At 29.5% G+C, this 14,287-nt stretch overlaps 1 protein-coding gene across 1 annotated transcript in view; it reads left to right on the top strand.

Moving 5' to 3' along the window:
* LOC148310644 (neurotrimin-like) overlaps positions 1 to 14,287 on the top strand; it is an 89,695-nt gene that overhangs the window by 14,710 nt on the left and 60,698 nt on the right. The gene's annotated exons all lie outside the window — the stretch shown is intronic.

Below are 14,287 nucleotides of genomic sequence, written 5' to 3'. Positions count from 1 at the left end.
TGAATTTTTAGATAAGGGGTCACTTAATAACAAAATCTGACGCATCATTTTTCGCACCTTTCAAATTTACTGAAATTTTCATTTTTCCTACCTAGCCGAGAGAGTTTGAGGGTACAACGTTGTCAGCCATTTAATTCTTTGCCCCAAAATAATAAAATTTATTTACATTTCCCAACGATTCTTAAAAATTCGTATTCGTCCAACATAAAAAATTATATATTTTCAATCACTCAAAATAACATAATGATTTAAATAACACAGTTCAAATGTTGTATAATATATATATATTTATATATCTAAAATAACATTATGATTTAAATAATACAGTTCACAGTTCAAATACTTTGAGTGTTTCAAAATCAATTGAGAAAAAATCTTCAGAAAAAACTATATTTCATAATTTTATTGGCATACAGCAAATATATAAGGGTGTCAGAAGAGATCCAATAATTAACCACTTAAAAGGAAAAATTAAGTTGAGTTTCCAAATTTAATTTAACATTATAACATACATTTTAAAATATAATTATTATTCAACCACAAAAATATTGTTGAGGTTTTTTTGTAGATATCACTCAAAAACTTATATATTGATTGGAGAATCCTAACAAGAAAACTTTAATTTCTACCTGTTACAATATATGCTTTTTCTTCTTTAGAGAAAGATACGTACTATTCAAGGTGTTTGTTGAAACCGATTGGAATAACGTTACTTAAAATAAAAGTGCTTTTAAAAAAGTCCATTTTTTGTTTTATAAAATTGTCTTATAAAGTTGATGTATATTTTGTTTATCCTCTCTTGGGACTCCAAATTTTTTTTGAACATTAATGGGTTTCTAAAACAGTAAAGGTCATTTTTAATCAGCTAGGGGTCAAAAATACAACTTTTCCCAGATTGAGCTAACTTCTACTTGAAAATAAGATTAAAAACTTAATGCTGAACTTTGGTATTGTGACATAATTTTTATCGGTAGAGAATTATTGTTAAACTTTTATTTACCGCAAAGGCACCCAAGAGAGGAAAAAACTTTAATCTGTTTTGAGACAATAATATTTCTCCTGACTTTGGGAAACGGTAAAGATTATGCCATCATTTATCTCACTAGGAAAAACACAAAGTCTGTTAAAAAAATATCCAAAATGGTTGTGTTTTATGCTATTAAAAAAATTCAAGATTTTGTGCTCTTACAATTTGGATATCTTTTCTTTTTTAAGTAGACAGAAGTTTGAAGTGATTCAGCATGTTTATTATATTTTTACGTCGTATTAATCTTTATTTTTATCTTTTTATAGCTTTCTGAAATATTGATCGTTGTAATAAAATCTGTTCAACTTGAGTGTTTTGAAAAATATTCACAGAGATTAATAGAGAATCTTTTATTTTATTTTGTTGGGTTTTTGTTGATATTTCGCCATAAACAGGAGTAATGAGGAAGTTTAGGCATTTACATGAATAATGATCTGTCATTAACTAGTTGAGGTAATCATTTTATGTTAAGTGTAATATTCAGCATTCAACTACTTTTTTTTTTAAATGGCTTAACTCAAATTTTGAACAAAATAAAGGTATTCATATACAACATTTTGAGTGTGTCCAAATACTTGTTCACAAAATCTGGATTATCTCCAATTACAGGAGTTATTTTCATATTACTTTTTGGCATCTCATCAAAGATGAAGAAGAATATGGAAGTCTGGGCATTTACGGAGCTGACGACCGTCATTGGCTGGTTTAAGTGATCACTTTACACACGTGTAACATTCACCAATTCTACCCATTATTGACAACCACACTACTCAAATTCTCGGAAGTTCTATATATGAACCAATTTAGAAACCTTGTTCTTGAACCAATTTAGAAACCTTGTTCTTGAATCAAGAACAAGGTTTCTAAATTGGTTCATATATATAGAACTTCAATAATGGGTAGAATTGGTGAATGTTACACGTGTGTAAAGTGATCACTTAAACCAGCCTATGACGGTCGTCAGCCCCGTAAATACCCAGACTTCCATATTCTTCTTCATCTTTGATGAGATGTCAAAAAATTATAAGGTATTCATATATGTACAAGTATTTAATTTGACAGAAGCCTTTCAAATTTAGTCTCGATTTTGTTTTATGGTCTGTCTACGAAAATATAATATCCAGATATCTTTTTGTATTACATACCACTGCAAGTTAAATTCAATATTTGTGTGTAGAGATTTCAACGTTATTTAAATATTATATTATTAGTTTTTCAACAATAACAACAAAAAAAACATAATTTTCCTAATAGAATATCATTAATCACCTTAAAGTAAACACAAATGGTATACGCATGACTGTGCAAAATTTAAATCATATTGTATTAAATAACGCATTTATTTACACCTCAAATAATAATAAAAAAATCTACTGACGACCAAATATCGCCCTACTTATGCTCGAATTCATAGTGTATGGTCGCGTATTTGGCTACCATACTTTCCCTTGTTTGATTCCCAGGCAGGTAAAAATAAATGCATATATTTTTCTTACTAATATTTACGATAACTCCACAATATTTATTTTACCCTAGACTGATACTCGAAGCTAAACCTGTCCGGAAGTATGGACGCAAATGAACGTCGGTGCGAATTTTCCTTAAAGGAGCAACGACGTTAATGAACGTCGAAGTCTATCTGTAAGTCAGTATGATGTAACTGGATATTTGTGTGTAATTTTGTCATAATTGAAAAATATTTCGGATAGGTGTTATTTTTTATTTATTTTTTTAACATAATGTCTATCTTCATTATATAATACATCGATTTAATCAGAAGAAAAAAATGTTTTTTTTCATGTAAAAAGAACCCACTGCCCTGAGAAAGTCGGACATCAATTTTTGTACTCCCGGAAAGGTTAAGACTGATCGAATTGCTTTCACATAATTAACGATTAACTTAATATTATATTATAATAATTTTACGCAGTTTCTTATGCATCATTGGATACAAAAAAAAAATCTTCTAAAAAAGACAGTCAGGGTAAATGTACTATATTCGCATATTTTTGGACAAATTTCCAACTACAATAAATAGACCGGTGATATTTTTTAAAGCATGTAACTAATACATCAGCATTTCAACACTAGTTCTAGTTAGCAGCACAATTACCTTTGATATTAGATACATGAATATACATGTATCTACATATATTCCGGACAACATTAGAAAGGCTTACCTCAACCCTGTTCCAATTTACCCCGCGAGCGTCCTAACTAACCCTGACCCTCCCTTACAGCCTTACTCGCATAAATAATCTATGCCTGAGTAAACTTGTTTAATATGTTATTCTCTATGGGCACAACAGTTCTGTCAACTTCACCGTGAAATATTTGAAGGAATTTTCCTATGTCAACTCCGACTGAAATTCTGTTTCGCCTGTGCAATTCAAATTGGTATTTTTTAATGTTGATTTTCCTTTACTAACATATATTGTGATTTGACCTTTAAAAATCTTTTCAAAAAAGCGTTATGATTTGGATATTCTGTCGAATAAAAAATTACAATTATAAATTTAAAAGCATTCTCTCGCCATATTGACATGGAATGAATAATATTAATTCTTTTACATTATATTTAATTTAAAGTTATTTCTTTTATATCTAAGTTGCCTTTTTACGTGAAAATGTAGCCTTTCTTACGATTTTTATGATATCTAAAACCTTACTTTTTTTTCTTAGAACATTTACTGTCCATCATATTTTTTTTTTCATTTTAGTGGTCCTACTCTCCCCTCTACTTTAAGTTCATTATGTACCCAAATTAATGGAAATCTATTGGTCAACTAATTACAAATAATATTGAAATCGTTCAAGTGGGAATATCAACCCTTTAATTTAAACGGTTCAAAAACGTAGAAACCTTTACCACTCATTCAAGTAAACTTTCAAGTCGTTGGAATTAATTAATTTATAGCAATTTCTCTTTCTCTCATTTGCACCTAGTGATGCATAAACCACTGCATTAAGTTGATATAATATTAAGTTGTTTGTTGATGTTATAAAGTAAAGTTATCAATCCAGCGTTATATTGAATTAACATTTGAAAATGAAATAAAAACTAAAAAAAAAGCTTTTATTTTTTTGATCATCTGGAAATCAAAATCTGCAGCATTGTAGCTAAACGCGATTACCACTACACTATCGAGGTAAAAAAGGGCTTTTTAATGAATCAGGAGTAAAAAGATTTAAAAATGCATACAAATTAAATAAATAAATATTCATTTTCTAAAGAAGGCTACCATATTTATTTTTTTTTTTAAAGCTTTTCAGTCTTAATTAAAAGTCTAATCCACAAACTAGATCTACCCTCGGATATGTTTGGACACCCTTATTTAGCATTCTATCAGTTCAAGTTAACCCCCTTTTTATGTCAAGATTAGGGGTTGTTCCTTCATCCCTATATTCACGAGTAAAGTTTTTACCAGATTGAGAATATAAATCTGCTTCCACTCGCTTGTTTAGTAGAGAAAATTCACCTATCTCTAGTACTAAACAAAGATACAGGGTTTCATATCTCGTAATATCTCTTAACACGTTAATGGTTGTTTAAAAAAATTGTCAATCGTGGTGAACAATAAACAATTAATTTTATTTTACTCTTAATTAATAAATTCTACAATTGATATAAACTTAAATTTAAGGTGAACATAAATATATTTTCTTGAATGTTTTTCGCAGATATTTTGTGGCACAATTTAAAAACTTTATAAAATGAAGCAACGTTTTCTTAACCACTTTTTATTTATTTTTTCTAACTAGTTTCGACAAGAACCTTGTCATCATCAAGGTTTATGTACTAATTCTAAAACATTGAAATACTCAAAGTTATAGTTAATAACCCATCCCTTACGATGCCAAAAACTTCCACGCACTCCGTCCACCGTATTAAAATGTGATTTAAAAAACGGGAAAAACTCCTAAATGTTGCTTTTATAAATGTTATTTTTTTAATGTTTGTTGTTTGGACGATTCCATTTGTAGCTCACAAATTGTCTTCCGGAGTGGACGTATTCGCTGCGCAAGCGTAGTAAATACCACTTTTTATTAAAATTTACTCAAGTACGTATTTTGTATTAATTGTGGTATTAAGCAAGTAAAACTTCAATAAAAAATAACAGGTAGCTTGTATGTACAGGTTGACTTCATTTTGTATCACTCCCAAATACCTTTGTTATGTTTTACTACGTTTTAGTGTCTGCATTGTAGTTATAGAAAGTACAGTGAATATCATAGTTGCGGGTTTTATTCCCGCCAATTGCAAAATAAATTCATGAAATATTCATTATCAAGTGGTCTGGGTGTTTGCTATGTATTTTCATATTTACCATCCCTTTCCCATTTACAGACTAGCCTTTAAAACATAGGTTTTTTTTTAAACATTTTTTCTACGTAAGCATGCCGATTTTAAAAAAAAACTTACATTTCTTTCTTTCAAAGTATGGTAAATATGACTAAACTTGTCAACTAATCTTTACAGAGACATTTCGTGACAGAATTTACCTGTACTTATTAAATACCTCCTCTATGCTTCATACGGCAGTATGTATTGAATTATATCCGTGTCCTGTATTTAACAAGAATGATGTTTGCATGCGACCCTTTACAATCATTACAGAACACGCATGTCCTGTGCTGAGCACAGTTGGGGATATAGCGATAGGGGAAGGAAGGAAAGGTTGGGATGGCTAGAGAGGTAGGAAAGGTAGAGATAGTTAGGCACAGTGTCGTGAGGTCTTCTTGTGCGTCCCTAAAACCATTTATCAAAGTCCGAGTCCAACGCCCTTAGAATCGCCTACCTCAGCTCTACCATCAATTACAATTAATGGATATGAAAATTAACTTTGAAGTGTTTCAGATTCAAATAGAAATTAATTTTGTGATTTTCTATGTCTATTTTCAATCAATATACTTTTTAAATATTTTTCTGATTTTTCGCAAAATACACCGAAATAGTGAAGGAAGTGTCATATGTTGCTGCAGACACTGGTCTGCCAAACATAAGATTGCCAAAGGATTGAAACAAACTAAGACTTGGTAGCATATTCCTAAAATAATTAATGAAACGCAAACTTTGTGATGAACCACTATTATTTTTGATACTATAATTCTTTCGATAAATACATACCTTTTTTAAGGATGCATACTTAAAACAGAAAAATATTTTTTTCAAGCGGGATCAAGAAGTCGTTAATTTAGTGGGGTTTGAAGTGAGAGGTGGGTGTGGTTTTTTGAAGAACCACAAAATAAATTTGGAAAAATATATTTACAGTCATATAATTTAAGGAAACCTTTTTGGCAGTAATCAATTTTCATAATTCACTTATAAAACGATTAATACTTCTAAATATTGTCGCACTAAATAATTAACTATCTATATTTCAAATCAACATTTTATTATGACCATAAGTAAAGTTCAAGGAGTAATTCTCCATCAGTTCAACATTGTTTTTTTACTAATTATACTCGTACACCAACCTCTTTGTAAATGGTGACCTTGTATTCAAATAATATATTTTCGTAAAAATCTCACATAGTATTTCATAAGAGCTTTTTTCCATTTTCAACGGCAGTTGGGAAAGTTATTAGTCAATAAAAATATTTTCAACCTTCAGAAGCAATACTAATGTATTAGATTACACGAAAAAGTCTCGGGTTTAAAGGCAGGTAGGGAAAACATTTCCAGCACAGCAAGTTAATGCTAGCACAAATTTCTCACGATACCGAGAAACCTGATAAGACGATAAGCAAAGCCGAAAATAGCTCGCTCATTTCTTTCGTTCCCTGGAGAGTTAGAGTAAAATGGGCGGTTTTGTTTTTACTTATCGTTATTACGGGTGGGAATTGCATAGTTCAAGTAGGTAATAAAGATTTGTACTTAAACTTATTTATAATATATTACACATTTTGTTTATTAAAAGCATCGTTAATTTTTCGGTATGGTAATATAACAATCTCTTTATCATTCATCGTTCACTTTGTGTAATAATACTTAAAAACACCACTGCATGACTATCGGTATCGAAATAACCATTTCATCATCAAGTCAATATCAAGTCTACAATTGTCTATATTATAAATATCATGCTTAATTTCTACATACGTTTTACGACCCCTAAAAATAACCGAAGGTAAAACTACCCGATATTGCTTTTCGTCAACTCATATTGATAAACCGAAAAAAAAAATTAAATTATTATTCTGCATAATATATATATTTCTTGAATATTTGATGTTTTTTTTATAATTCAAACATTTGTATATACCGAATTATCTGCTGCTGACATTTTACGAACTAATTTATTTAGCTGACAACATTAGCGCTAAACATCAATTTCTGATCGGTTTCATTGAATTTTCACATTTGGTATTCTAAATTGGTTTTTGTTTTTTTTTTAAACATATATTGATTTTTACTTTGTATCTCGATTTTCCAATTTTACATTTTTGTTTGTACTATTGAAAAGAAAAAACTACATTTTTAAGAGCTTATTATAAATAGTACTGCGAAATTACTCATTAAAAATTTTACTTCTTTAAAAACTACATCATCAAACTTTAAAACACTTTTTACATCCTTTTTTATGACAGTAATAATTTAATCCAAATAAAAGCCACTATAAATTTTCTTTTATATTTTAAAAGCACTGTAAACTTTTTGTATCGTTATATAACAAAACTTAATTTTAAGTAGTATTACGTAAAGTGAACGATGAATGATGAGGAGAGTGTTATTTCAACATAAATTTACTAAATTACGGCTCCCTCAAAGATGAGTAGCGAATTTTGCCGAAAACAATTTACAGCCATAAAAAATTATTATTGATATTGTAAGGTAGGTATTCAGCATTTCAAACGTAAAAAAAATTAAACTCTATTCCACTGAATATCACAGCTGACTTAGCAGTGAAAATACAGATACCTAAACTAAAACTGATCAATATTTATTGCAATGCTATGAAGTAGGATTTTTAAGCCCGCAAACTTGATTTTTTTAATTTTTATATTTACACTATAAAATATAATATTTCAAGTATTATGTACTTGGCAGTACGCTAGTAAATTCAAGTATAAGTTCATACAGAGAATAGTTAGAGATATTGAACATGTTTCAATAATGAATACAGGGCCTTCATAAGTGCCTCACCCCAATACTAAAGTTCTTGTGATATGTTTGCTTCAGCACACATACCACACTAAGATGGATAATTTGGCATAGAGTGGAAAGCTTCTAGTAGAAGCTGATGAAAAGCTCCAACCTCATCGAAAAATGCGTGTGGAACACAGATGGGGGCTAGACATGTGGTAGCATTGAAGTGCAATGTTGAGATCGCCAGCGATTTTATCATTTAAATTAAAACCAAAACCACACCACATGAGTTTTATATTTTATTACGACTAGTTTCACTACAGGTTTTTTTTATGTAAACTATACTTAAAAATTATATAAAACTTTAAAAATGTAAACTAAAGTTTATATTCATACCTGTAGATGGAAGCATCTGTAGCTTTATAAAACTAGGCGCAATAAAAATACTCAAGTTGCATAAAACGATTCATTTGATTAAAATTTGATCATATCTTACCATAAAGTAAATGCCGAAACAATTTATACCATAGTTGACCTTTTCACAACATCTTTAAAAAAGGTAACAATTTTTTTTTAATTGATTTTATAATACTATGTTAACAAAATGTGGTATTGTTTACAAAGTATTATAAAATTATAAAATTAACTCAGTAGACACCCACTACTTGTTCAATCTGGAATAAAAATATATAATTTTTCTTATTATTTAAATGCGTATTCTGAGAATGAAAGTGATCATAAGATATAAAACATTTATTTTAATAAACGCTTAAACTCCAAAACAACATTTGTCCTAAAAATAAAGTAATTTAAATTTGGTTTCCAAAAGTGCTTCCCCTGTTTAAACGAGTGCAATCAAATTACTTGAGGTATGTAAATATCATGTTCCATTAAATAATACTTATCTTGTCACGATCGCGTGTCCTCTGACATCGAAATAACATAATGCATTATTCGTTAGTCGTTACAAAGGATAAGAATACCGATAACGGTAACGATTAACGACAATCGTTATTCTAATCTGATCGAAGGGTAACGTTATTAAAGTCACATTAACGCATATATTGAATACTGACGAATACCTTTTGTTTAAATTCATACGAACAATGGCGTGCAAGGAATAAAGGTAAATTAAAATATTTAATCTCAATATTGAATTTCTAAATAACAAACAACAAAAAAGTACTTGTTATAATGATGAATCTTACGAAAACACTTCTATTAAACGAACTTCGGATGTAATTGACAAAAATCCGGTAGAATTATTGACTATTCGTCAGATACCGAAGATCAACTATATTATACCTTTTTTTTCCTAACTTTTATAGAGTTGAGTATTAAAAAGAACTAACCTCAAAAGTGCTAACTAAACTTGATTCATATTTCAAAGCAGGATTACCGAAAGCAAGCGCGTCGATATCAAACAGCAACGTAACTTCACGACGAGTGTCCGAAGGCAATGAATATAATTTTTTTTGTGAATTGTATTTTATTGTTTATATTTATCTTAATACAGTGCTCGTATTGTCAAAATTTTTAGCTTATTTCAAACCTTTTTTTATAAAATGGACATCCCCTTTGCCCAATCAGTCCATTACATCGAGGTTTTACTGTATCTTTTTTTAAATAAACACTTTTGTTGATGGAGTAAAAAACGCATTCGTTGATTCGCTTTTTATTTTGTGGTAACATCTATTTATTTTACAATTTACCTTTTCTTGATTCTAACAATTTGTATATCATATCATGACACGTGTTTTGATGCACTCAATATCATTATCAAATACTGTAGGAGAAACTTAGACCTAAATTGAGACTTGCGTGCGCTAGAAACATATATATTTGTTTGCAAGAAAACAATTCAAATCAAACCAATGCGACAATTGTCTGTCACATTTTGAAAATGAAAACACATCGGGATATATCCGTTCTCCGCATTGGGTCAGAAAAGAGTAAAATAAATACAAAACACTAATCGATACCTTTTTGCCCCTGCGGCCAAACAATATGGGCCACGCTGGTGATTCCGTGCCCAAAACTGCAAGCTATATTCTGGCACAGGTCCAAACATTGTCCGTATGAATTGAAAGTTCAAATGCGTCGCGGTTTTGGCGGATGAAAGGTCGGGAATGTCGGGAATCGCTGAAGCGCCCCAGGTCGCTCGGAATCGCTCGAAATCGTTACGAAAATCGTTCACGTAACTCCGTATGTAGCCTGGCCTTTTGTCCCGACCACGGATGTGACCAGAATGCCCGAAAACTCCAATTTATTAGAAAATGGCGTCCTTTCCCGCGCAATTAATCCGCCGCCGACAACTTCACGCTTGTATTTCCCGAATGCGAAAGGATATCATATGATTGGAAGTCTTCGGCGAAGTTATTATCAAAGCCATCAATACTGAGACATTTATTACATTACTTGGCAACCGAATTTAGAGGTTTGCCCTTTCAACTATATCAATATGACATCGTAATAAATGATATGTTGTTAATCCAATCACATTACTTTAAATATTATGTAACCATTAAGGGAAAAATGATTTATATATTATTATCATCACCATATTTCTATTTGTTGTGTTTTTTTCTCTTTTTAATTCAATTGTATTACAGTGTGTAGTTACTAACTAAATATTGCACCCGCCGCTTAGTCAAGCTTTAGCAAAGTAATAATATTTATACATGATTCAGAGCCTTATATACCCTAAGGAGCAAACAAAGGTTAGAAAAAAGATCTGAAAAATAATGTAAATTATTATGACCATAATTTCGTTAAGTAATCTCTAAAAAGCAAAGGATTTCCTCAAAAAAAATTTAAACGCAAAAAATCTTATATTTAAAGTATTGTTATCTTTGTGGTTTGGTAATATTTAATCATTATTTGACCTGATGATTGAATGATTATCTGAAATCGGTCATCGAGTTATTTTTACGTTGTATTCCATAAAATGAATAAGGAGTGATGTAAAAATTCTTAAATAAACAATTTTTCTCTTTTGGCCTGCAATTCATCGTTTTTACCATTTTTTTTTCTTTTTACTTATTTATCATAATATCAAATAAGTCAGTTTTTTCGATAACCCCCTACGTTTTTTTCATTCATTATTCATATGAAAAAATATGTGTGTACTTTATTAAATTTTTCCAATGTAATTACAAAATGTCTGCAAAATCAAACTGATTTCATTCTAGACGCCTTATTTAAATACCTAAAACATACTTTGAAATTTTTTTCCCTAAGTAATTTTCCTTAGCCGATTTCGTATAACCAAATCGTATTCAGAAATCGATTTTTCAGTTAACTAAATACCAGACTCCCGATAAAACTCAATATTTGTCGTAGTATCACGTTCGGAAGTGTTCCGTAAAACATTTGGAGGAACAGATGAAATTTCCCTAGATTCGTCTTTTATTTCATTGATTTTTATCCTACTCTTCAAGTGAACTGAAAATTGTGTAGAATCTTTTCAAGTTTGTTCATTATTTGTGTTAAGGGGAAGTTTTTAAGAACGATAAGATTGCTCGTTTGGCAATAAACTTAAGGTGTGTCCCCGAGTAGTTAAGTCGACCTGAGCAAACGTTGTATTTTAATTGATGATTAAACTCAAATATCTCCTAAGATTTTCAATAAAAAATAAATTCAGGTTTCAAAAAATTAAATCGTGACATTCTTATTTTATTTCATGACATGAATAAATATTATCAATGAAAATACTCATTTTAAATTTATGTTTTTCTTAGTAAATACCACTTTTTTTTAAAAAAAATTGTGACACGTGTTTCAATACGGTGTTCGAAAATGATGTGGAATGCATAAAAACAAGTCTCATAATAGATTTTAAGAAATAGTTGTCTTTTTTAAGTAAAATTTCAATTAAAATAGAAAAAAATCTTAATGTGACTGGTGAATCAATTAATGAAAATACTGATAAAAGTCGAATTAAAAATTTTATTTCTCATTTTTTACATTCCCCGTTTTTAAAATACGAGCTTTTATAAAGCGTTTAAACTTTTTTGAGTGACCGATATTTACATATATGTACATTTAATGAATTCCATATATGGTACATATATGTATGTTTAAAAAATAACGTAGCTCTACGATAATCGTACCATGATATTTCCCAGAGTGTGTTCATATATTTTATTGGTATTTGTATGTGCTCTCCAAAGGTCCAAAGCTCGTATTTCGTTAAATGCACGGCCTAAATAGGTAAATAGGAAATATCGATTCCTGTATGAACAAAACGCTTACTCGTTCATTTAATCAATCAGATATACGTATAATAAAACGATTGATTCTGAATTTTGGATCAAAAGGTAATTAGTTTTATTACAAACAGATTTTAAGTAAAAACTCGGTTCCATTAATCATTAGGATGAATCACGAAAAGGATGTCATTTTTAATTATAGTCATATGATATTTACCCAATTTAAATATTTTAGGTGTTAATTTATTTAGGTGTTACTTTTGGAAATAAATTACTCAAAATATGTTATTTTATAATTTTTATAGATCATGATATTAATAAAATAATTAATGAATCTTTGTATTTTTAATTTACTAATCTCAAGTACATTAATTTATTTATCTAAAGTACAACATAAAACCATTTTGGTGGACTTATTGCTGAGGGTTATCTTCCAACCAACCAAAAAAAAACATGATTGTGGTCAAATTTTATATTTTATATAGCTGTTTGAAATATGTAAGAGGACAGATATTGCTTGTAAATGAGTGCAAAGCGAATACGAAACGAATGTACACCTTATATCATGTTTATCTTATAAATTATAGTGACTTGCACAAAAAAATGTAATATAAATTGCACAAAAAAAGAGGAAAGTAAAGGTGGAAGGATATTTTTTTTTTAAATAGGGGAGAGAAGTAGAGAAAATTGATATTTAGTCGGCAGGTGCGTCAAAATACAATTTAATCCTACAATAAAATAGAGTATTCTCAAAAACAAAAAAAAATAAGATATGTCAATTTCAAATAATAATGGTCTAGCCTTTCCAGCACTTGTGCAATTTTATTTCTACTCCATCAATCCTTTAGAACACGGGAATCCTTTTGGCAAAAAGGCAATTTCGCTCTGTTTGTGGAATCAAGATGTCTCAAAGATGGACGGATAGTCCTGTGGCCCAGGACCGTATTCCTTTACTCCTCTCGCTGTATCATTCTGCCGAGTAGAGATCATCTCACACATTAAATAATCCCAATAAATCCGAGATTCGCAATTGATGAATGTGAAGACGCTCTTGATAACGAGGAAATGTTACTTTTTTATAATGTTTGTCATTTCTTGAACAGAATAGCCTTGAATTTTCGTTTGTTTTTGGTTTTATTTGTATTTTTTATTGTTTGGTATAGTATCAATTCTTCTTTTTAACGTCATTTACACCGAATCGTGTAAAATGTACTGCTTTGGATAGATAAAGTGGTATCTTGACCTATAATTACACGTAAAAGTTTTTAAATCTTATTCTTCTGACTATTTTTTTAACCATATGGTGCATAGGGCACTGGATCTTATCAAAACATTGTTATTTTAATCACTAATTGCATGAAGGCAAAGTAAGTTATCATTCCAAGGTGATTAATTTTATTTTTTTACTAATCACACCAATTTGATGATGTCCGTATCGACGGAACCCGGTCACTTTTCAATTTTTTTTAAATATGTATTTTTAATGATCACAACAATTTATTATAACATAAAATATAGTATTGATCGTTAAAAAGTGCCTATTTATAAAAGTTTTAAATTCTGTACATATTTTTTTCTTCAAATTCACACACCCTTTTTAATACCCCTCATAGAGGTTGATTTCAAGTTTTTTTTCCACTAATATCGTTTGCTTTTCAAATACCCACACTTATACGGAGCATATGCCTTCTTTAAAAACTTCTATATTATTGTCAAGATATTCATTAAAAAAATATATATTAATTTCAATTTAAATATTTTTGTATCTATTTTTTTTAGTACAAGTGAGTAGTAATGAATGTTTAAAAAAAACTTTCTTATTTGTAGTACTCGTTTCAATTTAGATTTTATGTAAATTTTAGTATGACGATTTTTTATTAAATAAAAATGATTAATTCACCAATAAAGCTGCACTGCACCTACATGATTTTTTTGAAATATGTCATTTGTGTATGTATA

Source organism: Brachycentrus maculatus, unplaced genomic scaffold, assembly GCF_059751285.1.
Source record: "Brachycentrus maculatus isolate JH-2025_06_01 unplaced genomic scaffold, ASM5975128v1 h1tg000090l, whole genome shotgun sequence".
Taxonomy (NCBI): Eukaryota; Metazoa; Arthropoda; class Insecta; order Trichoptera; family Brachycentridae; genus Brachycentrus; species Brachycentrus maculatus.
This window is presented reverse-complemented; position numbering and strand designations above follow the sequence as displayed.